Source organism: Topomyia yanbarensis, chromosome 3, assembly GCF_030247195.1.
Source record: "Topomyia yanbarensis strain Yona2022 chromosome 3, ASM3024719v1, whole genome shotgun sequence".
NCBI classification, from domain to species: domain Eukaryota; kingdom Metazoa; phylum Arthropoda; class Insecta; order Diptera; family Culicidae; genus Topomyia; species Topomyia yanbarensis.
The window spans coordinates 5673916-5690163 of record NC_080672.1 but is presented as its reverse complement, the minus strand read 5'-3'; the positions used below and the strand labels follow the sequence as shown (position 1 = coordinate 5690163).

At 35.5% G+C, this 16248-nt stretch overlaps 1 protein-coding gene across 3 annotated transcripts in view; it reads right to left on the bottom strand.

Annotated features, from left to right (window-relative positions):
• LOC131693231 (uncharacterized) overlaps positions 1–12262 on the bottom strand; it is a 93797-nt gene extending 81535 nt beyond the window's left edge. The window contains exons 1-2 of one of the 3 annotated variants that reach the window (XM_058980886.1): positions 11617–12262; positions 8680–8728 (exon numbers count right to left, since the gene is read on the bottom strand). The gene's annotated coding sequence lies outside the window, so the exon portion shown is untranslated. The remainder of the gene's footprint in view (positions 1–8679; positions 8729–11616) is intronic. The other 2 variants (XM_058980887.1, XM_058980888.1) reach the window with 2 other exon arrangements.
• Positions 12263–16248: the final 3986 nt, after the last annotated feature.

The following is a 16248-nucleotide window of genomic DNA, read 5'->3' as shown; positions in this document are numbered from 1 at the left end:
CCGTCATTCGTTGCCTCAGTAAATGTTGGCGCAAAATTCTGGCATCGGCTGGGCATACACCAGTCCTTTGTATGAGAAAGATTGAATGCCTACCTTTGTGTGATCAAAGCCTTTTGACCACTTACCGCAATGGCGGATTTTCCTTTCGCGTGCTGGATTCTGGCTTGGGGTTGTCCTGTGATCCGGCTCGAAGGACCAATGATCGAGCCGTGGATGCTGCAGACGCCGGTATCACAGGCGTTTCTTCCGTCCTTCCTAACGGCACCAGAAATCACTGAAGGAATCACTCACGCCGGTATCTTGTTGCATGCACCTTGCACCTTGGTAGTCGAACGCATGGATAATCGTCGATCAGTATAGCTGCGGCTAATTGAATGCACTAGTTCGTTCACTTAAATCTTTTGCTTGCCCGATTTGGCAACAAACTCGCGGTTAATGCAAACTAATTAAAAATCTTCCAGACTAATTGAAACACAGCACATGTTCTGGGAAAGCTTGTGTATTGAAATCTTGAACGTATGATAGAATGACACAGTGTTTGGATGTGATCGCTTTGGGTGTCTATTTGCTACTACTCTGATCGGTACAGATTGGATTAGTTAGGTAGTTTGGTACATTTTCTTCTCTCTTTCGCTATCCTTCACTATCTCCCTTATCATACATATAGGGTGAGTTTAGTGGTTGAAATTACGTGTCCGAAATTTAAGTGTTATACTAGGTATTGTTTTAAAATTTAGTTATAGCAGGTTTAAATTTAGATATATGTTTAGATATTTGATTATGCTAGGTTAGACTTATGATTAGTGTTAACTATTTACAATAAAGAACAAAATATATATACACATTTTCACACTCATTATCAGCGTACTGATCAGCGACTTTGGTTAGTGATTATTGATCTGGACTGATAAATCCAGGACTTCACAACGGCGTTTGTATGGTGAGAATGCGTCCGACTACGGACCGGGCGGTAACAATCACTAAATCAACTGCCATTACAAACAGTGAAGTAACAATGATTACACCAAATGCCTTCCAATCAACAACCAACACCACCTATGAAGAATCAAATGCCGATGAACGCGGTCCGTAAGGAAAAGAAGTAAATAAAATCATCCGACCGTGAGCCAGATGAATGCAGTACCGATGATGACATGGACGTGAACAAAATGACGAGAATAGAAGTACCAAATGACCCCCAAGCTTCTGGAGATAACGCAGTTAATGTTTTTCCGCCAAGAAGGAGGATCTCAACAGGCAGTAGCAAGCTGCGTCAACAAGACCCGATGGACAGGCATTTTGAAAGCTAATGATATTTTTTTAGCTATCATAAAAGACCCACAGCTCAGTTATGCTAACGCATTGAAACACGTGTCAAATAAGCAGAAACATAAACAAATGTTGTGAACTTTCTTATGAGCAAGGTAATATATTTTTTGTACGTAAAAAATTGAACTTTACGATCATCATTTTCAAAAAATTGATATTTTCTTAATTCCCTACGTGATCCAGTAGTGTATGACAAACACACAAGGAAAAATGGGTTTTTTCTTTGTTTATTGAAATACACTTATTCAAGAGTTTGAAAAGATAATTTGACAGCCTTTACAATACTACCAAAATCTTTTTTTTTTTTTTCAAAATTACTCTATTTATGAAGCTCATAGTAGCCCTTAACATAAGTAAATAATTGCGTTGCGTCAGTTTCTCATCCGTTTTAAACCAATACCTAATTCTATAGAATATCGAGAATTTCTTAGTCATAAATCTAAACAATGTGACTGTATTTAACATTATCTTGACTGCCATCACTCACTCTCAACCAATTTCAATTTTCCTAAATTGATTAGATGATCTCAATCACAACTTAATTAGAAGTATGTACCTTGTGTGTTCACAAGTTTCGATCTGTCTTCCTGAATATATGCAAACACTCCGATATTTGTTCAGTTCTACAAGTTGATGTGATTGGTATATACAACTTGACCGTACCAGAAAGGAAAGCAAATCAGAATAAAGCTACACAAGCTATGAATGACTCCTGTTTCAAAATCAAGATTCGCCATTTTAATTTTATGTATTAGTAATATTTTATTATTTCAATATTATCACCCAAATAGATAAAATGCGCTTTGACGGCTTGATAAGCTTATCTCCAATTGTTCGAAAGGGAGTTCCTCACTGCCCTGCATTTCATGCTCATCGCACAAATGCTTTGTGTTAACGCTGCGGTAATTACGAAAGCTATTAATTATGTCGAGTGTATTCATCGCCATCATCATTACCATTAAGCTAGGGGTCGGTACAGTCGATGCAACAGAAGCAAAATCTAACGCACTCGGTGGTAACAATATCAACGCTCAAGTTCAGACTAAAGCTCTCTAAAATGCTGATGTTTAATGCTGAAGAGCAGCATCATCATCAGCCGGCAGAGTGGAGGTAGCGATGGATAATGCAGCATTAATGGCGGATGAAGATGGGATGACATGCACTTTGAGTTGATGAGTTGCTGAATTTCATCGCGATTGTATCGTCTAGTTCAGTGATCTCTAACCGGTTATATCATATTTTGCTAAAGTTTTACCAAGCATACGAGTGAGGTTGAAGAACACTGGTCTAGTCATACCATACCTCAACAACAAACGTTGGCAGTTATAATGAAAACTGCATTAGATGGTCATGCAACTGTCCATGCAATGCTTTTCAATTTTCGATACATGACAAATTTGTCTTTCTGGAAAACAGATTATGCTATAGAAGTGAGTGCGTGCGATCCTACTAGTTAATCAGGGAGCGTGTAAAACCTCAGATTCCACAATACAGACAAAACATCTATATAGTTAAAATAAGACGGCCTGATACATTCGAATTTGAAAACTAGTTGGCGAACTAAAAATGATCATTATGCATCGATTTTATCAGAAATGGTTTATAACACTATTCTTAGTTTTCAATGATACTTTGTTGGCGAGTTGGTGCAACTAAATATTAACTTATTGTGCTTCACTAGAGAAGGCGTTTCACAATCAATTTAGAATGTTGTTCTGAATCGTTTTAAGTGTTTTGGCATCTGGTGGCACACCTACATTTCCAAACAAATGCAGATGGTTTTGCATACACAATGTCATGAATATTAACAAGCAATACTATAGTTTTATCTAAAAGTGGAACATAGAATTTAGTATCCAAGAAAATACAGATGGAAACGAACAGTCTCAAGTATTGCAAACGAAATCTCTTTCTTTTTTATTTATTTTCCGAATCCCACCAAAACGCTTTATAACAGGCTACCTTCTCATCTTACGCAGAACATCAGCTAACAAGATGGGTATGTGACATAACCGGAGTGTCGTGACAACACTTCGGACATTTGAACAACTTTTAGCGCTGATATGAATTATTTTGCTCGGCAAAGAAAAACGTGAATATAGAAAGTAGAAGATACGCAATACGTCATTTGATTGACTTTTTATTGATTGATTGGTTCTGCAATACACAACACATTAAATTATAATCGGTTTACGAACTACAAATCAGTAGCATCTTTATGCAAGGGAGCACTGGACCTGGGCCAGCGGCTTTGGGATTTTGAGGGACCGCACTCAGGATGGATAGAAAAAAACATAAATGGATCGCTGCAATCGTCGACTGCAGAACAGGCCCGTAGCCAGGATTTTGTTTCGGGAGGGGCTTAAAAATTATTGCATAAATGTATTAATTCTGATGACTTGAGATAGTCACTGGAAACTGAACGTAATTATGAAAAGCTCTTAGTGAAAACAATTCCAAAACTAAGACAAAAGGCACTAAAAAGCCTAAAAATATGTTGTCTGTTACAAGAAAGGCTATAGTGCATCGACGAATTAAATTTGATTATTATTAATTTACAAGTTAGAAATTTCTCTAGTTACAAAAATGAATATTCAAGAGTTCAAAGTATTTACGGCTGCTTGAAAATGCTACGCATTCTAGACTACACGTTTACAATTTGTAGAAGACGCTAAATTGGAATGAGTAGAACAATATGCAAAACCCCGTCTCACAAAACTTTACACGCATTTGCTAATCAGGAGAACGAAACCATCGTCAAGGTTGCCCCCATGGATAGGAATATATCAGTGTGAAATCCAAGTTTACCGTTGCAAAGAATATCCGAACAAAGTGAATGTCGAAATTTGCTTCAAATCTTCTGATAAGGCAGGTGATTTGTAGATGCGGAAAATAAACTCCTATTTTCATGATCAGGTGTCTTGCTACGATTACTAGTTCCGTGACTTCATCCGAAGTTTGTGTAACTCAACTTTATGAAATTTTCAATTTAAATGATACTGATCATGTCGTAATCATAACGATCCTGAGAAAAACACATGTTTTTTATTTGACTCTCGCGGGGAATGGGTTAAAGCCTATCTTCGACAATATTATCAGGCAACTGAGAATAACTATCTATTTATCTATTTAAGTAGATTCTTTTTAGATATTTTTATATCATTGAACTTTCGAATTAAAAATATCGTAGACTGATTTTCCTAGATCCCTGAAACTAAACAAAAGTCAAAATGTAAAGTGAGTGCAAATAACTACTGATTTCACTACAAAGCAAGAATAAGAACCTTAGCTCCATTGACTTTCAGCAATCTTGCAAAACCGTTGGAATTTGAGAAGACTACCTAGCTTAACCCTAGAACGTTGCACTGGGGTAGAAATGTACCCCTCGCCTTCTTTGGAGCCGTGTGAAAACGAGAATTCGGCATTTACCGACCCGGGACCCTAACCATAATTCAATTTAGAGTTCCTAGTAAGAGTAGGAAAAGGTGGTATAGCCACTTTGCTTATAGCCTTTGTGGAAGCAGGTGTCTTAGTTGGCGTGGGGTACATTTGTACCCCAGTGTACGGTTGCCGTTAGTGTTTCGTCGGGTTTCGTGCGGTCAGAGGAAATGTGATTCGTGACAATACCAGTTTAAATAATGGTTGTTTTACTACGTATGTAACAATTAGTATTATATAATCGTTTTTGATCATATATTTAATTTATTTAATTTAATATTGAAGCGGAACAAAAAATCGTTCTCATTTTTGCTGATTTTTATTCTTTTACTGTTTATTTTTTTATAGTTTTTCATAGCAATGGCTCGCAAGTATAATTTTCGCACAACAACTGCTGTAACAGTAATGTTGCGTGTTACCAATGTATTACTGGTCAGAAATATTTTTTCATTTCAATTTAAACCCCATTTCGTATTTCCAAAAGACGATTTTTAAACTTTCACGTCACAAAATAATTGCACTTTTTCAAAAATATCGAAATTCCATTTTATATTGTTTCAAGACCATTCTTTCAACTTTTAGAATCATTTGAATCTTTTCAAATCGGTTGAAAATTTGCAAAGTTATAATAATTTTTGCAAAAAAAAGTCCAAAACGCGAGTTTTCACTTTGTTTTTGGTTCAAACCAATTTATGTATCATTGATTCATTAAATTACTTACTTTCACTTACACAGCTGTTTTCGCAATTAAAAAGCGAAGAAAATGATGTATTGTACATTTCTTTTGTTTGCATTTTTACCTGCGAAAATTGCGATCAAATGCGTAGGGGTACATTTATACCCCAGTGCAACGTTCTAGGGTGGAAAACGCAAGTGCAACGTTCTAGGGTTAAGAAAATATTATATTTGAACATTTGAAGGTTTTATTTCGGAATTTATGGGTTTTTGGACAATGTAAAATATATACTCCAATGATTTAATCTACTAATGGAAACTACCCAGAATTTAAGCTACTGAGCGAAACTGCTCAGAACTTGTTCACTAATCGAAAGAAAATTACTTAGCACTGATTAGTGAATGCTACTAATTTACGTAAAATTTGGTAAATATAACATTGATGACACCACCAAAATAACTAGAAACTCTAAATATAGGTGAGTTTAATAATTTCAGCATCACTTGCTTCCGACACATGAAAGAGAACACAACGCACTTACATCTAATTTGCCGAAGAGGCTTTCTTTTAGAGTTGTCTGTTTTTAAATCACAGCAAATTACCCGTTTCCTGTGAAATTTTTGCAAAACTTTATGTCAACTCGTTAAACAAATATGTGGACACTAATCTGCTCAGTAATTGGTTTATTTTTTATTAAAAATAATTAGCTCTTGATTTTTTTACAATCATCATCAAGATTGGAAGAGATGCATGACTTCTTGAAGAAAGTTGTAATGTTTGTCTGATTACAGGTTTATTTTACAACTATTTGGGAAAAAGTTTCAATTAAAATTGTTGCACCCAACGCATCAAAGTTGTACGGATAACAAAATTATAACATCAGAGCGCAATTCCGAAAGCACTCGTGTTGAGTGTATAGAAAATAAAGAAGAGTGATCTTGAGTTGATTTCGATTAGTTGATTTTTTTCTCATTTCTCTCTTATTTAAGATTATCTCTCTCACTTTATTCCACGACGAGCAAAAACAGAACGGAAGACTGTCACATACTGAAGACATGAAATCGAAACACTTATCCTAACTTATTGGCTAATAGATTCAATCAGTCCCAACATTTTAGTCGCTCTTCGTGATTGCCTAAACTATTTTGAAAGTGGACGGGTCAAAAAGTGATAAAACAACTTTTTGACCCGTCCACTTTCAAAAGAGTTTTCTTTAACACGTTTGTTACAGATATCACGGATTTACGGATTAACAGTGTATTAGTACGGAACGAATTCCTCGTAAAAATGAAGCGTCAATAAAAATGGTATAGCGTTAAAATGACGCGAAACAAAAACTGTTTTCTCGGCTGAATCGTTCTCAAACAAATTGAAATACTTTTTGTATAGCGCAGTACAGAGTGCACAGTGTGCATTGACCTAATACAGAAATTCAAAATTGTGTGCAATTCAAAAACTTATCATTTAAAAAAAACAAACGGTGTCGTGGGTCTTTTATATATTTCCGTATGTAAACAATAAAAATAATATAACGACTTTAAATGGTTTCCGGCAGATCTCGTGCAAGCGCTTAGCCATTGCACGCAGAAACCTGTTTACGAGGCGAGGAAATATTTTTTTCCTCACCAACTATGTCTTGGGGAAGTTGTTTATTTCTATTTCGCTATTGTACATTTCCGTGTCATTATCGTAATTGCTGCCTTTATGTTCGCAAATATCTGATTTCTTCCTTGTTTCTCGCCCGCAATAATTGTCCTTCCGAATGGATTCCATTTCTCCAAATGTGCGAGTAAGCGGTATCCGATCTTGTAGTGGAACATTGATTTTCTCATCGTCCATATGCTGAAGGATCTTAATTATAGCATTGTCACACACAACCATGTGTTTTAAGTTGTGCGAAATGAATAGCTAATTTGTTGAGCGCTAAATGCCTGACATGGTAGAACTCGATAAAGGCGGCTTCAGAAAGTCTAACCTCCATTTACACCTTCAGGAAATGTTCCACATTATGAATGCTCGGTCCTATGCGAATCATCAATAATTTCATAATCAGCGTATTTGGCTGGAGCATCACTTGTTGCTTCTGCTACTCACTGATTTCGACAGATTACTACAGCAACAATTATAGTAACAGTTTCTTTTATTCTTCGGACAAGGCACACAATATAAAAGTTACTATTTTTGTCGTTCGCTTCGCACTGGCTCGAGCAAAAGCATAAAGCACACTGAATTTCGTGACCATTTCGTGGTGGTTAGGAATAGCCTCCTTCAACTTTTTCTCAATAATTTGTTCAAACCAAATGAGCAACAAATTTTGTTAAAAGTCGCCGGTTTTTTAAATTTATTTTTGAAAAAATTCGGGAGGGGCTTTAGCCCCCTAGCCCCCCCTCTGGCTACGTGCCTGCTGCAGAAGCAAGTAATTTCCGCTCTCCGTGAAAAATTTAGTTGGCATCGTCTTTCAATTGTGAATTTTCGATATTTCGGACCATTTGTGATTGTTCCGATTAAATAACAGAACCTGCAATTCCAAATCCGGTTTCATCGAAGAACGACGCGGCCAGGTGTATGGAGTTGAGCGGGTCGACTTCATTGTAGATCGTGGCAAGGTCTGATATGGCAATGGATATGCTCAATTTTGCAACTCCATCTACGATTTGTGCAGGTGTTCGTGCTATGCTATGCTATGATCCTCAGTGTGTTGCCAAAAAGTTTGTTTATCAATATCCCAATGCTCCTGATGGCACATTGAAAGATGTTTCGCTACTTTCCAAGCATCTACTGATTATAACAGAATAGCAGTCAGGGGTGGTCGCACAAGCTCAAGCTCAAACACAAAAACAGGTAATATTAGAAACATTAGACTAATAACGACTTAAATTAAGTTTTTCCTGAAGAACGTGCCAAACAGCATCGAAACGTCGGGCAAAAATTAAAATACGTTCTACTTATTATTTAAAGGCTGACAAAGCCGTTAAAGGCAAATCGAAAGTTATAGTAAACGTAAACCGTCACAGTCGAACTCTAAGTAAAAAAATTGAAGAATATTACAACCTAAAGCAGCACCTCTTCTAATAAAGTAATTTTGGAGATAAATCCTCCTATAAGTAATTATAAAGAATTTACTCTTTAAACAAAATTTAGAGATTTAATGTCTTCAGCAAAGTTTCCGAAAATGCTATTCGAACAACTTTGTTGAATGACGCGGGTATACCATAGTTGGTCAGTCGATGGCTTACCTGGGTTCGATTGCCCAACCTCGCATATCAGGCTAGAAATTTTTCTAACCTGAAAAAGAGCCGAAAGAGCCTAAGGTTAAATCCTCTATAATCGAAATGAAAAAAAGTAACGCAATAATCAAAATTTAAAAAAAAATGTTGAAGACTAAATAACTGGAATATAACTAATTTTGTTGAAGACTTGAATACTTCGTGTATTAAGAATATCGTAATATATTAGATAATATGTGAAAGAAAACCTTTAAAACAAGTTATTCTGATATTACCGCAAATGATAAATCTCTTCTGCTGTATATAAACAATATGATTCATATTCTATTCAACACAATAAAAAGTTTTATCAGTGAAAAACAAACTTAAAGAAAATTTCTGAAATATAGTTTTATATCTCGATATAAATGTAGCTTAAATATTTCCAACAAAGTTGTTTAAAATGACATCATTAACAACTTTGCTGAAGACTGTTAATCTCTTACTATTTTTGAAAGGATATTTCTTCATAATTTCTTTCAAGAGATTTTTTCACCAAAACTTTTATATCAAAAGATGCGTTTTTAATGTTGGAGAGCTTCTTCGAGCTTCAATTGTGGGTGATTTCCAAATTATGCGATTTTGACCATTAGAAACGTTTTCAGGCAGTTCAGGCATCTGTTAGACTAATCTTGTTTCTGAACTTTCAACAATTTATCAAATTTACATTAAATTTAAGCATTTTCGAAAAATAATTTTCGTCATACCCCCCTCCCTTCATACTAAATTTCTGGCTACGCCACAGCACCCGCTTAAAAAACATAATTTTTTAAACCATTTTATTCTAAATTTGAATGATCGAAATGTTTCCAAGCGATTTGAAAATATTGAATTTTTTGCTGATTTGAGGTACACTGAAATGCTATGGGGCGAAATACAATTTTCGACAAAAGGTACATCTATGAATATGTGCACAGGCGTCCCTTTTATTCTCCCTTTTTTACTGATTAACTGTTTATGAAACTAGAAAAACAAATGTATTCACAAATATCACCTCGAAATTACTAGTATTTGAAAGGATATAAAAAATTTACCTCAGCGCTAGTAGGTGGATAGATACCAAACTGTTCCAAAAAACTAGTTATTGTCTATTTTTAGTTTATATTAAGGCATAATATCAGCAATAAATAATTTTGGCCAGAATTCGACCCCAGTATACTCGTCTGTTGGACGGACTGTTTGCTACGAACCGTGGCGCGAAAATGCTGCTCCGCTACTGCTGATACTGGTAGTACAACGACGGTCAACCGAATGATAGGGAAATCCGATCGACCGATATTTTTGTATAGTCGTGTGAATACGCCCTACTATCGCTCTTTTGCTCGTCCCATATGTCTTTCCATTCCGTTTGGTACTAATACTAGCATAACCAAAACGAATATTATGTCTTTCCCCAACCACTAGCCCCATACAGTAGAGTAAAGCATTTAAAATGCTAAAAATCAAAATGGAAACAGTGAAATAAAACAAAGAAATGTTTTCGTTTAACTTCGGGTACAATTTTTGTATATTAATTTACACCCTCTGGTAAAAATCAGTTGAAAAACTACAAGAAATTTTAATTGATTACATTAAAAGGATATATCACACTATATTCGATGTTATTTCAGCATGCGATCTTTTAACATCCCATAAGTAATTTCAAATCACTAGTTATATAGTAAATATAAAAGGTGGACAAATAAATGAAGTAAACTGAATAGTTATTTTCAGTGGTATGCATCTTTTGATAGAATCAGCTGAAAGGCGGATTTTTGTTGAAACATTATGATTGCATACACACTTCCTTTACACCAATGATAATTATTTGTATCTTGCGGAAATAAGGAAAGTGAGAAATACAACACTATGTCATTGTTCTCGTACTGACGCACCGATTTTTAAATGGATATAATGGATTGTTCAGAATTTCCCCTACAATGATAATCAATTATTTTATTTCTCACCCGGATGTAAAAAGCATAATAGAAATAGAGAAACAAAATGATTCGCATGTTTCATGCATTCAGAAAATATGTTTCCGATGGTGGTTGTGGCAATCCAATATTAATATTTAATCAGCAACATCCTGAAATGTCATGAATGCTTAAAATGCAAGCAAAATTAGATTAAGATTTTATTGCTTTAATTAGATTCCCTGCCAACGCTACTATCATCAGAAAACCGAATTGAAGTGGAAATTCCTATACAGAAGAAACCACACTCTACGGCAAGGGATCATTCAAAATAGACGTCCACAATTAAATGTGAGCTTATGGTCGAACGTGATGTTCTTCAAAATAAAAAGGAAATGAATAAAACGACCAATAAAAAGGTCTACGTCTTTATTGAATAATCCCTGACAGGGAGAATCATAACAAACAAAAGGTAAAGACACCTACCGTCAGACACGCAACCAACCGAACTCATTTCGAAGGGGAAAGAATAACTTTTGAACGGGTGTGGGCGAACAATATTTCATCTTTTCCATCCGGTAGAAGATGGTCAGCTTTTGAGTGTAGAGGAAGGAATGGTTTACGAGGAAACACATTTGGATAACTGTAAAGGAATGATGATGTTTGTGCTTTTCACCTTCGTGTCTTTTAAAAAAACTGTTGGCTTCTTGCACTATGCTTAGGTTGTACGAACGATGGTAATAGTTTGAATACTTTCAACAGAAAAATCAGAATTTGTGGTTTAATACTGTAAGACTGAGGCGTTAAAGGTTTAAATCAGCAAATCACTCAGTCTATGGAAAGCTCACACATAAACATCTGCATAAATACTTCGAGAAGAGTTGAATACTATTAAGCACATTTATTCTTCGATAAATCTAGGAATCCAAAAATATAAGAGTAAATAAAAGTGGAAAATGATGGAGGCGCATGGTTGTTCATCGTAACAGAAATGATGGTTAATTTTACTTACAGCTTTTCGTGTTATGATCAAATTGTATACGATATTGATGACCGGTATGCCAGGTATGTCGGACCACATTTATTATTTTCCATTCTATTCACTATCCCTTTTAAAACAATTTTCACTATACAATGCGTTAAACCGTTTCTCGTCAAAAAATCACTGATTTTTCCTTTCGTTTTTGTATTTGCAACAACTCTTTTAGTACCACCAAATGTGGATCGAATCCAAAAATATCACATTCAAAAATCTTTCAAATATTTATTTACTAACTCGGCGTTTGTTTTCACAATTTTCTCATCACGCACCACCAGAAAGCTGCCCGAAGAACAGATTGTTGAATTTCTCTTGCGTACAATTATTACTGTAACACTCACTGACTGAATTTCCTCCAAAAATAACCAAAGCGTGTTTGATGAACCGTCTTAAAACTCAACTCCATCCTTCTATCCAACCGTACCAGGTTCCACAATAATTAGTTGATGCATGCCTTTCGATTATCCTTCAATATTTATTGATGGACCACCTTACTGCTACACACCTGTCACGCTGATGAGATCCAATGGTATGTACCGTACCGGAAACGTCTAAGAAAACACCCGATTTGATGCCGACCCGCGCAATCTAAAATCTCGAACTCAACTGACGTCGGCACGGCTCTGTCGTTTAATTTTAGTCGTGGCCCGGAAGCTCGTCTTCTGGAAACAATCCACCATAGAATGAGAGAATTCTCTAGCATATTAGTTTCCAAAATGAGATATCGACTGTTGTATAGTCCAAGGATTGTATTACTCAATATTTCGTCAACGCTGTTCGGTTCAGTTCTGATGTGGCACGTGGTACCGATTCTCTCTGTGAGCGTGCATGGAAACACGCAGGTCTATGTTTATGTTTATTAGTGAGTTCGCATTCAGCCGGCCGGCATTTACTGAGATGCCATGTGTTTGCTCGGGAAACTCACGGAAATGGATTATCCGGTTACTGGACTTACTGTTCGTTTCTATAATCTTAGCGGATCGGTAGTAATGTGGTTTTGGAAGTTCAAGAATTCCATGGTAACTCACAAATCGATTGGCCATGACCTTCTTTGATTTCTACGAAACTATGTGTTAGAGCTGGTTGGTAAAATAAATAAACTAATTTTTTTAAATTAATATTAAATTTTTAACATTATTAAGCTGATCAACTCCGACGAAAAAAATCCGTACGCTGTGCTAACTGATTGCCTGAGCATGGTGAACGATCACGCTTCGTTGCGGTATGGTGTACGGATTTTTTCGTCTGTGTTGGTCAGCTTAAACATAATAAAACCGAAAATAAAATAAAATAAATTAGGAATATACTTTTATTATTTATACCCGGTTTAGTCATCCATTTTTTATATTGCTCCGGACAAAATAACCTCGTGATCATATGTTATCTGGCGAATTGAAATATTTCACCCACCCCTGGCTCACTGGATTCTTACTCTCATATCGAAGAAGGCGTGGAGTACGCTGTCTTAAGATTTAGGCATGAAGAAGGTTAACCTAAAAAGATCGGAATAGTTGTCATTGGCGAAAAAGTTCCCATTTAAAAATCGAAAGGTGCGAAAGTGAGCATCGTTCGCTTGAATTTAAAATAAGTTTCATCTGCAAGACGGCTAGTTTTCGCATTGAGACTATTTGATAATAAGTTTTTGAGAAAGATGTTGGTCGCACGAAACAATCTTGTATATAGCACATAAGAAATTATAAATAGTAGTGAAAAATGAAACGAAATAGAATAGAAATTTAAGTTTCTCTGTAAGTAATCAAAGTGGTTTTTTTTTAGATCGATTCCTTCTTTGGGGCTTCGGGTTTCATATCTTAAAAGAGGAGTCAAATTCTCGAAATCTTGCAAGTGCTACTGACATATCCATATCCAGATATATATATATATATATATATATATATATATATATATATATATATATATAAATATATATATATATATATATATATATATATATATATATATATATATATATATATATATATATATATATATATATATATATATATATATATATATATATATATATATATATATATATATATATATATATATATATATATATATATATATATATATATATATATATATATATATATATATATATATATATATATATATATATATATATATATATATATATATATATATATATATCTTCTATATATATAAAAGTCAATGTTTGTATGTATATGATTTATAGACTCCCAAACGGCTTAACCGATTGCCGTAAAAATTTATACATAGTAGGCATTCGTTATGGAGCGTGTTTGTGTGCTATTGGTAGAGGATTTTCTGCCCGCTAGATGGCGCTTCGGAACAAATTGTGTTTTACTCCTATTTCGTTGGAAGTAGCAGCAACGCGCGATGGGTATTAGCTAGTATATATATAAAAGTCAATGTTTGTATGCATGTGATTTTGGACTTTCAAACGGCTTAACCGATTGCCGAAAAAAAATTATACATGGTAGGCATTTATTATGGAACGTGTTTGTGTGCTACTGGTTAGGGATTATCTGCCCGCCAGATGGTGCTTCGGAACAAATTGTGTTTTCCTCCCATTTTGCTGAAAGTCGCAGCAACGCGCGACGGGTATTAGCTAGTGTCTTATATTCTAATACATAACTTTTGATATATGTGCTGATACAGTATGTTATTGAAAAGGGGGCTACATCCGAATACTTGAACTTGAAAATTTCAATCAAAAGCTTTATTAGCATGTCGAAAATTTCAATGATTCGTGGTTAAGCATATTTCTAAATATCATTTTGTAAGTCGTGGATTTAGTTTCGTCTCATCGGTATCTAGCACCAGATATAGACGTTAGATTCAAAAGCGTAACATGACTTGTGTTCGCGAAGCAATCAACTGGTTGAGAGTGATGTTCCGGAAGCTCCTAAGACGGAATCTGTGTTCAGGCTTCTCAACTAGTCAACGCTCCTCTTGTACCCTTGCCCCCACCATGTGCCTCTTCCTAGATTGCACAAAGCCAACAAGTTCGGGATCTACCCTGAAGCTCAGCTCTATCTCCAGGTTCTCAGTTGAACATAACTTTAGGTAGTCTCTTTTCTGGCATTCGCTCAACATGTCCAGTCCGTTGTAGTCTGCCGTACTTTATTAGCCTTCCGATGTCAGCATGTTTGTACACTTGATACAGCTAGTTATCACATCGACATAGATCCTTCATTTTGGCCTAAATCGCAAATGTAAACAAACTGAGTTTTCGCTATTATGACATTATGCTATTAAAGTACTATAAGATAGAGGTGAAAATGAGTTAAAACGCGTTTTAGTTCGCTTTATAACTGCTTTTTCTACGAGAATTCAATTTAGGACCTTCTTTTCAAGTGGAATGGCGAAACTTACATTTTTGTATAGAACTAGGACGAATGATCATTATTATTAAAATTGTGCACAAACATTCGAATATTTCGATATTTTCATGAAATTTGAAGAAGAGATTTTCGCATTTGCTGAGCCCTTTTAGAAATATCATGTCGAGCTTGCCCATTTACCCAACCCTACTTAAAAAGACAGAGTCAATTTAGCCCATTTACCGCGCCCTTCTGAAAATCGTATTCACAGTTCAGCCCCTCTGCAAACGGCGAATTCTGATGGGCGAGTCCACTGCTGGAAATTAAATTGGGCGTATGCATTATTTTGGTTTCTACGAACTAAAAACAAATAGGGGTCAATTTTTTGTTATGTTGTTAAAAGGTTCCATAGATGGTCTATATTCTATTCTGACGCTTGATTTTGATCCTTCCAACATCATACTAAGCGAGATTGATATGCAATCGTTAATTTAAATCCTGAACCAAACGAATTAAGTGCGTTTAGGGCAGTCTGGCTATCTGCGCCAAAATGTTTAAGCGAGTTCCATGTTGAAGTGCCGATTTTACGTCACGCAGGATCATAAAGATTTCCATTTGAAATACTTGCAGTCTAATCCAATTTCACGACAGTAGTCACCAGCACCAGCTCGATAATCTAATAAATAGCCGTCGGTGTAACAAACTACGTATTCTTTAAGAACGAATGAAATATTCGGTTACTGTTCCAGAGCCTTAAGAAGTGCTTCTAATTATGAGAAACACATAAAGTCGTATAATGTGAGCAGCAGTAGAAGTTGCATGATCAGGACAATCTTCTGATGAACGTTTAGCTTTGACTGGATTGGTTTGATGTCGGTATAGCATTTGTTTTAATAAGTACTAGGGTTTGAGTTTTCTTAATTTCCCTACAGCTTGACTATATTGGCCGATTCTGAAATCGATGTATGGATACCATATTTTAAGTCAATAATTAACTTGATCTGATACAACACTTTCATATTGATAGGGTTGCTACGGACGAGTCCCTGATTGTAATTCTTCGTTGCGTGAAAAGCTCCTTTGGTGTTTTAACTGATTGCCCAACATGAAGACACTATTGCGCAACAACACATAAGGCTTGCTACATCAAATCAAAGAGTTTATCAATGCAAATATCGGTGATCTTTATATGATAATCATCAGTCAATTCGACTACGGGTCAGCACACAACTTGCGAACTCACCATCTGTTTGTGGATTTCAAGATGCCGTGTGATTCAGTGAAACTGGACTGA